General features: G+C 38.0%; 2 protein-coding genes and 1 long non-coding RNA gene across 5 annotated transcripts in view; 2 read left to right on the top strand and 1 right to left on the bottom strand.

Moving 5' to 3' along the window:
- Nucleotides 1-4,858, top strand: part of LOC143259712 (uncharacterized) — a 126,383-nt gene extending 121,525 nt beyond the window's left edge. Inside the window, exons 3-4 of the long non-coding RNA XR_013033732.1 lie at nucleotides 3,735-3,797; nucleotides 4,067-4,858. This is a non-coding gene — a long non-coding RNA (uncharacterized LOC143259712). The remainder of the gene's footprint in view (nucleotides 1-3,734; nucleotides 3,798-4,066) is intronic.
- The window catches only part of qin (tudor domain-containing protein qin), a 467,903-nt gene that overhangs the window by 332,500 nt on the left and 121,431 nt on the right, over nucleotides 1-13,972 (top strand). The gene's annotated exons all lie outside the window — the stretch shown is intronic.
- The window catches only part of LOC143259711 (uncharacterized), a 175,815-nt gene that overhangs the window by 55,507 nt on the left and 106,336 nt on the right, over nucleotides 1-13,972 (bottom strand). The gene's annotated exons all lie outside the window — the stretch shown is intronic.

The following is a 13,972-nucleotide window of genomic DNA, read 5'->3' as shown; positions in this document are numbered from 1 at the left end:
ACATTAAAATAGATCGTGATTTTCGTAGAAACTGCGCCGCGAAACGGTATTTATTTTTTAATTGATATTCGTTTTGTTGTCACATTCTTGATTGAATGGTGCTAACGTCACCGAGTTTTTATATAACTCCATCCTGTGATAAGTGAATGATTTGACGATAACAGGTTATGGAATGAATTAAAGATTACATAGATAAAGGTAATAAAAGAAAGCAAGAACGAAATTGTTACACATGTTATACACATGTGCCTGTTATCCACTGAGCTCTTCAATTCCGTGGCTGCAAGGGAGAACTCTGCAAATCGCATGTTTTCATTTCCGAGATATTGTCGCTTGAAGTTCTGATCGCTAACGCTTCGTACTAGTAATATTTTAAATTGCATACATTTGTTTGAGTCCATAGAATTTATTCTCACGAAGCTCTTTTCTGACAAAAATACGTAAATCTTACATACCACAATTCAATTAATTTAGACCTTTTGAAAATGCGACTTGCGGCGTTGTTCACGTGTCGAACACGTGATGTTACTTTATCTGCTCTCTCGTCTCGTTGGACGGACTATAACACTCTCTTGATCAGTCAAAACACGCAGAACGGCAGCTCGTTCACGGTCGCAAGAGTGCAGGATCGTGCTCGTTTAACGCCATTCGATGTCGCAAGGTTAAACACGCTAAGAAACCGAGTACGAATCATGAAGTATACAATCGGGCCACCCCTATCCTCACTCAGTAGCTGGTTCTTCTCGTCGCGCATTCCGCAAGAAAACACAGAGGCTGCCGACTGCAGTTATAAAACAAGAATTCATGGCTCCTTCCGTGCTCCGGCAGAGCTCTAAATAAAAACTCGCTGTGTGCTCCTGCCGTTGCCTGAGCAGCCAATTTTTTAGCCATGTCTCCCGCGTACCCCTTTCTCTCTCTCTTTCTCTCTCTCTCTCTCTCCCTCTCTTTCTCTCTTTCCTTCTCAATTGCCTCGCGAAATGATACTTCTTTGCCCCGCCTATTTACACACGCATTCTCCATTATTTCCGGTGAAATTAAGCCGCGAACCGTGCCCGGCTAAACGATATTCGCTGGATGCGCGACGCGCGAACGCTCGGATACGCTCATATTTTGTAAAACATCATAAAGAGAGCGAGACATAGACCCTGGACAGAGGAACAGTGACAGAGAGAGCGGGAGAGACAGAGAAAAAGAGGGGAAGAGAGAGAGAGAGGGAGAGAGAGAGAGAGAGATGGGGAAAAAGTTAGGGGCAATGACGCTGGTCCCGCGGCCTTGTCGTCGTTCTTCTTGCCCGCTCGATGCCACTCGTGGAAACGAGCAAAAAGATGGACGGAAGAAAAAGAGTCGCGCAGCTATTTCCTGCGTTTCGCGACGCGCAAATATCCCAAGGAAACGGCACTTTAATATCGCGGCACCGCATGAAAATTCGCCGTTCGCAAAGAGCGAGCGACGAACCGGTTAGGGGTGCGCGCGACCTGCCGACAGAGGAAGACTTGTCACACTCATGGTGACGTTTCTCAAAAACCTGACCGAAATTCAATCCTAACTGATTTGTAACATTATAGCAAATTTGTCGTGTGTACTAACTACGCCTGTGCCTTGAAGCTGCTTGAATTTTGTTTAACACAGGAGGAGGTCCCTCAAGGTTTTCCTTGAATCAATGAAACCAATATTGATTTATTTCGACCCTGTTCGTATTAATTACAGATTAACATTCTTAGGTATCAAATTATATGAAAGAATCAACCAACATCGTTTGTAACACTCAAATTAAATTAACATTCATTTCTGTTGCTGATTCTGAAAAATCTTGGAATATATCGTAATATCAGACACAACAGAGGTATGTAAATTATCACACGGCGATTTTAACACGAATCTTATCATGAAGATCGGAATAACGGTTCTCACGTGTCCTATTTTAAAATTGTTGGAATTTTAAAGAAACTTTCGTCGGGAATAATTGAATCAGTTTTCTTAAGTGTAATTTTCTTAAGACAAATCTGTCTGTTATTCTTGTAAAGCATGACATATAAGTACTCTTCACAAACCCGTTCATAGTACAGTAATTTCTCCCTAATTCGCGCTGAGATTGCGCATAAAAATGGACAATTTGGAAAAGAGCCTTGCGACTCGTTTTTATAGTTACCGATTGTCAACAACTATAAGAACGAGACGCAAGGCTCGAATAATCGTACCTCCTCTATTCAAATTGTTCATTTTTGTGCACAATCTCAGCGCGAATTAGGGAGAAATTACTATACTTTGAGCATTGTATCCAGTAGTCGTCATTAATCTTTATCATAATCATTATTTGCCCCATTAATGGAGTTTTACTTTATTAAATTAACAAAGAATCTTAGTATCGGGTTTAATAATAGGTTTCGGTTCAGCTGAATTAGTGTTTGTATGCATATACGAAAATGAGATCGTTTAGTAATAACGTAGATTGCGCCCAAATCTCCAAATATGCTGTCTGTAATCAATAGAAATAGAAGTGAACACATATGACTAAATATCGCAGTAAATAATAAATTCGTTGCACTTTACTTTACTTCGATCACTTAAGCTTTCGGAGCTTCCGTTCATTTTAACGAAATTCTAACGATATCATCGACATATCGAATTATCGATAATATATCGATCACATCTCTACTATGGTCGGCTTTTCGAGCAAAAGTGTGACGAACGTCTGCTCGAGCTGAGAAACAGAGCTACGGCTGTTCGCAGGTGCAAGACGCCACTGAGTAACAAATAAAAGTGGACCCAACAACGTGCTCACACGAATCCCTCCACTCAGACGGTCGTATATAAATACGATTTTGCTAGTTCTAATATTTATACGCGACCCATGATAATTATGCGCGCAGCACTTGGTGTTCGTGATGGTGGGAATGTGTTCCTTGCAACAATGGTGCACGGGAAGTGTTCCTGGTTCCGTTATAAATTTTTCTATTTGTCAAAAATACAGATGTGTATAAATACAGATATATATGATATATTTGTAATCAATAAATACAGAGCATATATAAGTCGAGTGGTAATAATAATAATAATAATAGTAATAATAATCATATATGCAACAGTTCATTATTAGCTTGTGATTTATGCGTGTGATTTATGTGTTCATTTTAGCTTGTGACATAACTAAAACTCAAAATTATAAAAGTTGATGTTCGAACGTAAACTACATATGTATAGTGAACTAGCTGTCCTATGCATTCATGGTACCTGTACATCATTTTACTCTTTCAGTTAAATAAACCAACTAAAATCTTCTTCCGGACTGGAGAGTATTCTTATAAATAACAAGAAGATTTTACTTCGTTTTTAGAAAGTGTATCAATTAAAAACACGGTAGAATGTCCATTATTTGAATTAATGAGAGATGACGTTGTTTTCTAATGAAACAACAGCCATCTTTCTTTATATGTAAAGTAGTCAAAATAATTGATTACTGGATATATGTGATAATTATGTTTTTATTTAAAAAATCTCATAAACGTACAAATAAACGTCTGCAGTGTAATGGATGTTTTAATTCATATGAAGATTACCTTTTTTGTGCGAAAACAACTACTATATTCATACATATTTAATGTGTTACATTGCTTTCATACATTAAAATTTAATAGCGCGTAATATGCATCATTATTATATCGTTACTATAAAATCGTTCTTTATTTTCAAGAGCACGATTAATTTATTAAAACATATCAATTCGTTTGTTACAGGTAAGAACGCAATTGGACCTCAAAAAAAAATTCAGAGCAATAACTACAAAATTAATTCTGTGTGTAAGTAAACTTAACAAATACGTACCAAGTCTTTTAACGCTGGGTTTACGGAACCCGCCAAAATAAAATGACCGGTCACTAATTTTTTAATTCACGATTATTCAGATCGTAAAGATACATTTATGAGTTATTTATTCAATGCAGAATTACTGTTTATTGTTACTTTTATAAAGTAATATAAGACAGCTGCTTTTAATGTTCCGTAAATCTAATGTTAAATAGATTTTTTTCTATTCTACCATTGTTTCTTTTTGTACTATCTTTCTCAGGTCGATGTACGAATAATTGCGATTTTTGTTGCTCCAACTTTTGCATCTATTTTAAGGTAAATTACTATTTGAATATCTTTGCTGCACGTCATACACCATCTGAAAGTCTACCGTGGATTGACTTTGTTAATTTGTAAAAGTGGCTTTTGTGTTGAGAAACAATTCTTAAAACTCGAACATTAATCTGCGACACGCAATGGAAACGCCTAAAAAGTATCCCTTTGCAATTTATAAAACTTGTCGAAAACCAGGATTCCGACCGAATAAACTTTCAAAGTTAGGCGCTCTCCGTTTCTTCGGGTCCAGTGTCCTTTATCGCGGTGCCGTTTGCTCGAGTTTATTGCGCGCAACCACGATTCAATCGTGACTTCTGAGCGGAAAGCCTGCGTCCACCTCGAATTTCACGCTGGCCAGCCATTTGACCTGTCACGACGATTTTCCGACGAAAAAATTTTGTTTCGAACAAATTCCTGCTGGTCTAGCCGCGAGCCGGCCGTAAATAGAAGCGACATTACCAGCTAAAGCAGTTTTTCTTTGAAAGTAAACGCTCGATCGACGGAAATCTATGATCGCTGACGTTTCGGTGTTGCAAAACTTTTTCCAATTTTTTGGTAAACATACAATACTCCAAGTAATGTGATCCCTGTCCGAAGAAGCAAATTATTTCGGCGACTCGATTGCAACAAATGGCTTGCTGTCAATCTCCCGAATTTAACTCTAATGTACTTTTCACTTCCTCCTTCAAAGTTATGTTATTATTATCTTTCTGCAAAATAAAAGAGTTTAAAAATTCATTATAATTAAATTTATCCTTACTTAATCCTAATTGTAATTAAAATTTCTATAAAAAATCTATTGCAATCTAAATTCGTATTAAAGATCTGTCGTAATTTAATCTTCTATTAAAAATTTAATGTAATGAAAATTTTGATTAAAATCTGCTGGAATTTAAATTTCTGTGAAAGATCTCTTATAATTTATATTTACATGAAAATTCTGTCATAAATTAAAATTTGTATTAAAAATTTTATTTGAAATTAATTATAATAATCAAATATTTAATATTTTAATTGTTAAATTAAACCCAATTATGTACACAATAAATAATAATATAATTCGTTTGCAACAAGTAGGAGTTAAATAAAAATATATTTCATTCTTAACGTTTTAAATAAAATGAAAACAATTGTATCGCATCTACTCACTTTTATTATTAATACGTAAAAATTAAAATGTTAAACAGTTCAATTTAATTTCGAAATCACTAATGTATTATATATTATATTTTATACAGAAAGATTAAGTATCATAAACATTGTAAATTCGTTATTAATTTACATCTGCAGGTTGATATTTGTTTGTTTTTGTTTATATAAATGCGTTTATACCAATACACTAAAATTCAGACCCTAAAGGATCCAATCGAAATTCATTTCTGCATTCGTATTACTCGAAGCAATTTAAAATAATACGAAAAGTATTCTAGCAATGTCCTCGATTTTTCATTTCTATTCCTTTAACAAGTTTTTATTTTAGATTCTATTAAGAGGTATTTAGATTTCCTAGGTTTATACATGTCGCAGGGGTTTGTTTGACAATAATTGCTAGTATTATACGCGCATGAATTTTTTAACCGGTTGGAAACCAGCTAGGATCGATGAAACCAGGGCGACCGTGTTGGTATTATTCCAGAATTTGAACGAACGTTTCATTACCTTACAGAGTAAAATGCACGGACTGAATTCTATCCGTTTCTAATGGGACCCGTCAGTCTCAGCCATTTTTCCCGAGCGCTTATAAAAATTTTACGGACGTCCAAACGAACGGTACGTTTCCTGGTGTTATCAGGACCATTCGAAATTGTTGAAGTTAAAACTGCATCAGAATACCATTCACCTGAGTTAATCAAGCCAATTTCCTTCGTGATTTGCCGATATTTTAGAATTCCCTGTCGGCGTTTTCGAAACGCGTATCAATGCGAACATAGAATTCTGTTAAAGCTAAAGTCACTTCTCACTACATCTGTAATGGATTTGAATGAAACGTTAGTTTCGTTTTATAGTAAATTTAGTAATAATAATTACAACAATAATTATTACATCGAATGAAAATGTCTTTTTCCTCTTTATAATTGTAATAATAATGTATCAATACCCTCTTAAATTCTTCTAATGTTTTTCAGTTTTGTATTCGACCTATTTATATTTGCCAAAAATGCACAAAATCCTCGGTCTAGTTATCATTGATTAATTAATTACTGAGTTTTGAAAATTGTGGTTTTATCTCTTGTAACGTTACTTCCAAAATGAACAGATGGGCTTTTCGAGTCAACTGTGTAAGAACAACTGAAAATAAATTATCTCTGTCTTTAGAACATTTTTCATGAAATTATTTGTTATTTATTATGTATACGATGTTACAGCTGTAGAATTTTCAATATAAGAATGTAAGCATTTTGATATATCACTTATTAGTTTGGATCTCCACGCGAAACAAATATATTCTACATCATTTGCACAAAACAGTGGTTAAATAGAAACGTATTTCTACATGAAATAGTTTGAACAAAACGAAACAAAAGATTCCGACAACGACATAGGAAACAATCGAATGCTCAACTAAAGCAGATTTAATTCTCGAATGCAAGTAATTCATGTATTATTATAATAAATTATATAATAAATTATTATAATAAATTCTCCCTAATTAACGCTCAGATTGTACACAAAAATGGACAATTTGGAAAGAGGAGATACGATTATTCGTGTCTTGCGGCTCGTTCTTATAGTTGCTGACAATCGGTTTATATAAAAACGGGCCGCAAGGCTCGAATAATCGTAGTTCCTCTCCCGAAATAGCACACCTTGTGCGTCCAATCTGAGCGTCAATTAGGGAGAATTTACTGTAGTGGCCATAATATTTGACGCGTTGCTGGAATTCACATTAGACGGAGGGGCCTACTGTACGATGTAATTCATTGTTCCCCAATTAACACTTTGTCGACCGCTAGCCTATTTGTCGGCTTTTCGATTGCCAATGCTTATCGACCGATAGCCTATTAATCGACTTTTAGCTATCGACGGTTTTCGCTTCTTTACTGTTTTGTTAGTAGCTGACCTCCTGTATGCTGACCTCCCCATATCCTTATGAATTATAATTATAATAATTATATTATTATTTATTATTATTTTTAAAGGAATAAGCACAACACAATGAATAGCGAAAATTTAGCCGGTACTGGGAGCAAATGCGCGCGCGACTAAGCCAGTCCTTACTGAGTGGCAGCCTCAACCACGACCGGACGATAAAGTGTTAACACAATTCTTGTCCAGCTTACAATTTTATGAAAATCGATACCAGGCCGGTTTTCGTCGTATTGTACGTCGCGGAAGAATTTCGTCGCGAAACACGGCGCTGCGTGCGTGTAAACTTGCATTGTTGGGGTTGAACCGTGACATCTGGAAGACGAGCGGCCGGGTGCTAATTTTGATGAAAATGAGAATACACCGGTCGCGCAGTTATACCGCGAGCACTTCATTTGTGGTTTCCATGGAAATGAAGCGGAGTTTACGCTGGGATGAGGCAAAGAGAGCACAGGATCGTGGTTACCTGGCAGCGCGCGGAGGGACGTGATAGAGAGAATAAGCCATTTGACGTAGAAATCAATAAGGCAATGTTTGAAAAAACGAAAGGAAGGATACAAAATGGAAAATAAAAAGCAGCATCGCGATCCACGTCTGGCGAAAACCTCGGCCTGAAAATAAACGAAACGAATGGTCCTACTAGCAGCGTTGGAAAGCGAGCTGATTTACATTGACAGTGACGAGTCATATCGCCAACAGATCGCACAAAGCCAAAACCTTCCTTCCTTCGCCTCGGACCTTTCCCTTTTCCCAGATAACCTTTGTTCTGCTTTGCTTCTCGTGTAATGTCTGATAATGCGGATAATTCGTTTTACCCCTTTTGTTGAAGCGTTGAAGACACAGGGAATTGGAGCGCTCCCTGTTGGATACATTCAACGGCGCAGGTCAGAAGAAATTATCTTATCGCGTTGCGATTTGTCTCTCAAATGGCGAATGGATCTTTTTACAGATTTCAGTATTTCTATCGATTCCAGGACGCCGAGAATAGAACGAGACCTATTGGAAATTTTCCAAAGCGGATTTTTCAGAGCTAAAATCTGTCACAGTGATTATGTGCATCTTTCGTCTTTCTAGATTATACAAATCCTGGCGAAATTCGGTTTGAGCGTGCCCGTAAAAATCATAGAATAGATTTTATACATTTATGATAAAAATGACTAGAAATGATAGCAAAGTGTAAACACATTAGGAAAATTTAATAACATTGCTATCTTCCCTTCAGTTTATTAAAATTATTAAAAGAAGAAACGCATTTTCAATTCATTTCCGTTTTTTACAATTAAGTTAATATGTTTTTATTTTGCACAAAGATCCGTAGTCTAGTCGTAAACAACCAGAACAACTTATTCAATAATATAAGAAGAGAGAAAAGACTTCTCATTGTAGCTATTATTTTTGTAGCCTTCTTTCGCGTTATAGATCCTAACGAAGCTCAGTTTACTTAACCCTCTATAGTCCAAATTTTTTATACGAATATAAAAATGTTTGTGTAACCCGAAAGCAAGGAATAAAAATCTTTACATATAAATTAACAGCGAATCAACAAATTTAAAGAGATTGAGTTTTCTCGAATGCGGGATGTGAAAGTGGAAAATCATGATACATAATCTCTTCGATTATGAAGCAGAAACAACAGAACAAAATTGAGCTGTAAAGGATTAAACGATAGATTCGATATCGTATCATACCCGAGCTTATTTTCGTGCCATAATTTCACGTTACCACATTTACTGAGAATCCTACTTGATAATTAGTTGTAACATCCCAAAACTATAATTTCAAGAATATCGTTCACCAATTACGACTTATTGCGATAAAACTTGATTTGAAAGTTCGGTTGAGAAATTGTGTCCGACGTGATACGGTAATTTCTCCCGAATTCGCGCTCAGATTACGCACAAAAATGGACAATTTGGGAAGAAGAGATACGATTATTCGAGCCTTGCGACTCGTCGTTATAGTTGTTGACAATCCGTAACTATAAAAACGAGTCGCAAGGCTCTTTTCCAAATTGTCCATTTTTATGCGCAATCTCAGCGCGAATTAGGGAGAAATTACTGTACTATGAACGGGTTCGTGAAGAGTACTTATATGTCATGCTTTACAAGAATAACAGACAGATTTGTCTTAAGAAAATTACACTTAAGAAAACTGATTCCATTATTCCCGACGAAAGTTTCTTTAAAATTCCAACTATTTTAAAATAGGACACGTGAGAACGGTTATTCCGATCTTCATGATAAGATTCGTGTTAAAATCGCCGTGTGATAATTTACATACCTCTGTTGTGTCCGACGTGATACAGTAATTTCTCCCGAATTCGCGCTCAGATTACGCACAAAAATGGGCAATTTGGGAAGAAGAGATACGATTATTCGAGCCTTGCGACTCGTCGTTATAGTTGTTGACAATCCGTAACTATAAAAACGAGTCGCAAGACTCGAATAATCGTATCTCCTCTTTCAAACTTGCCCATTTTTGTGCGCAATCTGAGCGCGAATTCGGAAGAAATTACTGTAGTCGCAGTGTTATTATGTCATTCGTTTGTCATTTACGTTCAGTTTGTATCCGGTGTAGCAGGTAGAAAAATGCTAAGAGGCAAGGCGGGATTAATCGACGCAACTATGGGAACAGATGTTCATTCGGAAGACAATGCACGAAGCATCGCTCGGAACAAGGAGTCACCGTGAAAGCGCGTAGCAATCGTTGCCCCACAGTTTTCTATCGCATGTGACGGGAACGTGTTAATCATGGCGATCATGGTTTCGACGCGTTCGTCCATTGATTTTTGTTCCGTTTCGAGCTGTCTCAAGGTTCGACTCGTTTTCACTCTCACCGAAGCCGCCACTAAGGAGCGGCGATTAGCATGCAAGCCACGCTTTAGAAAGGTGACGTACAAGAACATACAGAGGGCGGCCTTAAAATGCGCGGTGGGTCCGCTATTCGACCGATCCGCGAACCGACGAGACCTTAATGGTTCTTACAAACCGACTCGATCGATTATCGACCGAATTACTCCGACGATTCCATGGGAAATTCGTTTCGCGCGGATCCTTTACTGGATTAACTAGATTCCGCCAGTATTTTTATCGGTTTCTCGTAGATTAGCTCAACTTCCATTTATGAAGATATGACTGAGTTAGGATCATAGAATCTTTGTAAGATTTTCGGAAATGTTGATCGATGTCTTAACCATAGAACGACCGAAGGTTTAATGGTTGGACGAAAGCCGAAGCCGAATCATATTTCACCGAAAACAAAATTTCGTTATATATCAAATAATCAATTTTTCGTCAGATTTTTATGTTTATGTTGATTAGATTACATGGTTTCAGTAACTTTTTCCTAAGAAAACGATATTATATTTTAACGAATGGGTAAAAAGAAAGCAGGTACGCTAAAATGATCTTTATCCTTGCTAATTCGGTAAACACTTAATACGTAAACAGTTCGAGTCTACATAAAAAACCCTGCGTCGTTTCCCTCTGCTCAGTTGTAAAAAACAACCTTTACAACACGAAATAAAACGTGAATAGTTCTACGTGAATAGTTTCTTTTAAAAGTGTAATATAAAACTTAGCGAAAAATAAGTCAAACATCCAACGAATCAACAGATGTAAGTGCACAATAGAACTACTGCCATTTAACGAAACAAGCGATGATATTCGTTATATTTTTATATAATATAATGCGAAAAATGTTTATTGACTGGGAGCAAGACGTTGACATAACCTTAACATGACCTTGACATGACCTCGACTCGACCTTCACATGACCTCGACATATCCTTGACATAACCTCCACATGACCTTGAGATGACCGTGACATGTCCTTGACATAACCTTGACATGGCCTCGACTCGACCTTCACATGACCTCGACATGACCTTGAGATGACCTTGACATGTCCTTGACATAACCTTGACATGACCTTGACATAACCTTGACATGACCTTGACATGACCTTGAGATGACCGTGACATGTCCTTGACATAACCTTGACATGACCTTGACATAAGCTTGACATGACCTCGACACGACCATGACATGACCTTCGCATGACCTCGACATAACCTTGCCATGACCTTGATATAACCTCGACACGACCTCGACATGACCTTGACATGACCGTGACATATCCTTGATATAACCTTGACATGACCTTGACATGACCTTGACATGACCTTAACCTTGACATAACCTTGACATAACCCGAGAAATAGCGTATCCTCGACATTATGAGCTTGATATAACCTTCACCTTGAAAAACATTCTCCTTGACATAACCTTGAGCATTTGACCAACATGTCCCTTTGACATAACCCGGGAAATGTTCATTGCACCGATCATACGATAAGGTCTATAAGTTCGTAATAAATCGATTAATTTGTTGGAAACAACGGAGTGTTGAATTAACCAGAATGATCATTCGCAGCTAAATTCATCACGGGAGACAACCAAAGCTATCGAATGAAGTATGAGACATGAGTTTCAGGCAATTATTGTACCGGAAAAAATCGTAAGTAAAACCGCGCATACTCATACCGCGTCGGTCTCGTCTGAAGCGAAACGTTCGGAATGTTGTTCCGTGTCTAAAAGGACAGCATAAATTGACCTTCACGGGGATCCAGGCAATCGCGCACGTCTCCCTTCGCATCACCTCCGGCTGTCATCATTCATCCGACGCGTACGTGAGAAATCCAAAACCAGGTATTCTACGCTTTATATCCGACAGCCAGAACTTAGCGACTTAAGTGGCATAATGCGCAATATTCGTGACAGGCGATAGCCGGCAATAACGCGAGCTCGTAGCCGTCGCGGGGGCTACGTGAACCGACTGTTTTCCATTCGGTAAACCGGCTCGGCGGGCGTAAGTGTCAAGCGTCGTCGTCGGGAATGGAAACGCGCGAGAGTTTCTTGCTGCACTTTTACAACGCGTGCAGTTCGGGACACCCGGGGTCTGGAGAAATAGGGGGCGCAGGAAGAGGAGAAGGTGGTTGGGGTGGACGCGTGACAACCTCTTTCTTGCCCCCGAGTCAGTCGGCGAATGAAATTTCGCGCAAAACGAGCAAGAAAAGCTTTTTACGCGGAACTCATTCTATTTGCGAGCAAATACGAGCCGCACCGTATCCGTTTGACTCCGCTACAGCCTCTCGTCGATTCGCGGACCTTTTAATCTTGGGCCACTTCGCCTTTCATCTTTCGTTCCTCCTCCTTCTCCCTACCCACGACCCCTCTCCCGCAAAGACGTCGCGACGAGCCCGCGAATACGTGTCCCACCCGATTCTTCGACGGTTCACGACGATACTAATAGAGAAACTATAGTGGTTGGCCCGCCCGACTGCCGGAACTAGCTGATACCGATGCTTCCGATCAAAGACGGAATTTTTCGATTCGAGACTTGCGGGGTGATCACGCGAGTATAGAGCTGCGCGCGAGTTTCCGTTTATTTCATACGATCGAAGTACCTGTTGTAAAATGTCGCTCGGTTGTGACCCCATCGTGAAACAGCAGCACAAACAATACAATAAGAAATAGATAGATCATACGAAAGTGGATGCACAAATTCTGTTGGTATTTTTGGTACGTCGTTGTTTAGAAATTCATTTAACCGAACGCCGTTATGTAACAGTCCGCTGTGAAAAGAAATGTTTATTATTAACCCTTTGCACTCGAATGGCGACTCTGAGGCGCCACTAAAAATTGGTATACTATTTTTCAAAATCATTCTGAGAGCATCAGACTCGTTTGTATATTTAAAAAACTATTAAAATTGCATTCTACTTGCTGCAATAGGCTGAATTTCATATGCATAAATCGCAATAGATTATATAAAATAGAAATACTGTAGATCAGAAATCATGTTTTGGATTTCGAATTCAAACAGCTTCGACTGCAAAGGGTTAAGCAATCCTTTTAAGCAAGAATATTTTGTTTCTTATTGCGTACTTGAATTGTTCCACTGTCTCGATTTATGGAGTAATTGGCATCCATCCGTGTTTCAAGTTCAATGTCTCTACTTTGCAACTATCCTACTTTCAAATGAGCACTCCAAACTAGAGACATTGAATATGGAACGCGGGGACATACAGTAAATTCTCTGTAATTAACCACCCCTCAGCTTGTACACAAAAATGGACAATTTGGGAAGAGGAGATACGATAGTCTTGCGCCTGATTTTTATAGTCGACGATTATTAACACATTAACACGTTGACTGCCACGCGTATTTACAACAAAATCTCCTACAGGCCACCCGTGCCGCTATAGGAAGCGTGCGCTGTTAATTCATATCTGTTTCTGTTCCTGCATGAACAGTTGGAATCTTTGCCGAGTACCGAATGGTATAACTTAAAATCTCTACCCTTATTTTTTTTCAATTATGAAAAGAGATCGGATTTCCCGGAAGGAGAAGCATAAATAGAATTACATCGTCAGATTCTGATTCGGATACTGATAAATACAATCTAAGTGATAATGAATGTTATGAAGATACTATTGACGAGATTTTACGAGAATTGATCATGGAAGAAGAAAGAAATGTTGATGATACTGAAGAAGCTACGGTTCAAATAAAAGATACGAAATGGACCGATCAGAGGCACGAGCATATCTGAAAAAACAAACAACTTTTTGTCCAAGCTGTCCTGATCAACCTCAACTTTGCAGAGAATGTTTTAATGTTATACACTGCGAATAATTTTGTTAATAAACCATTTTTATAAGAATTCAATAGTTTCATTACCTCTTGTAGAATATTTGTTG

The sequence above is a fragment of the Megalopta genalis genome, chromosome 6 (assembly GCF_051020955.1).
Source record: "Megalopta genalis isolate 19385.01 chromosome 6, iyMegGena1_principal, whole genome shotgun sequence".
NCBI lineage: Eukaryota > Metazoa > Arthropoda > Insecta > Hymenoptera > Halictidae > Megalopta > Megalopta genalis.
Note: the sequence above shows the minus strand (reverse complement) of the source record. Positions and strands in the feature narration are given on the sequence as shown.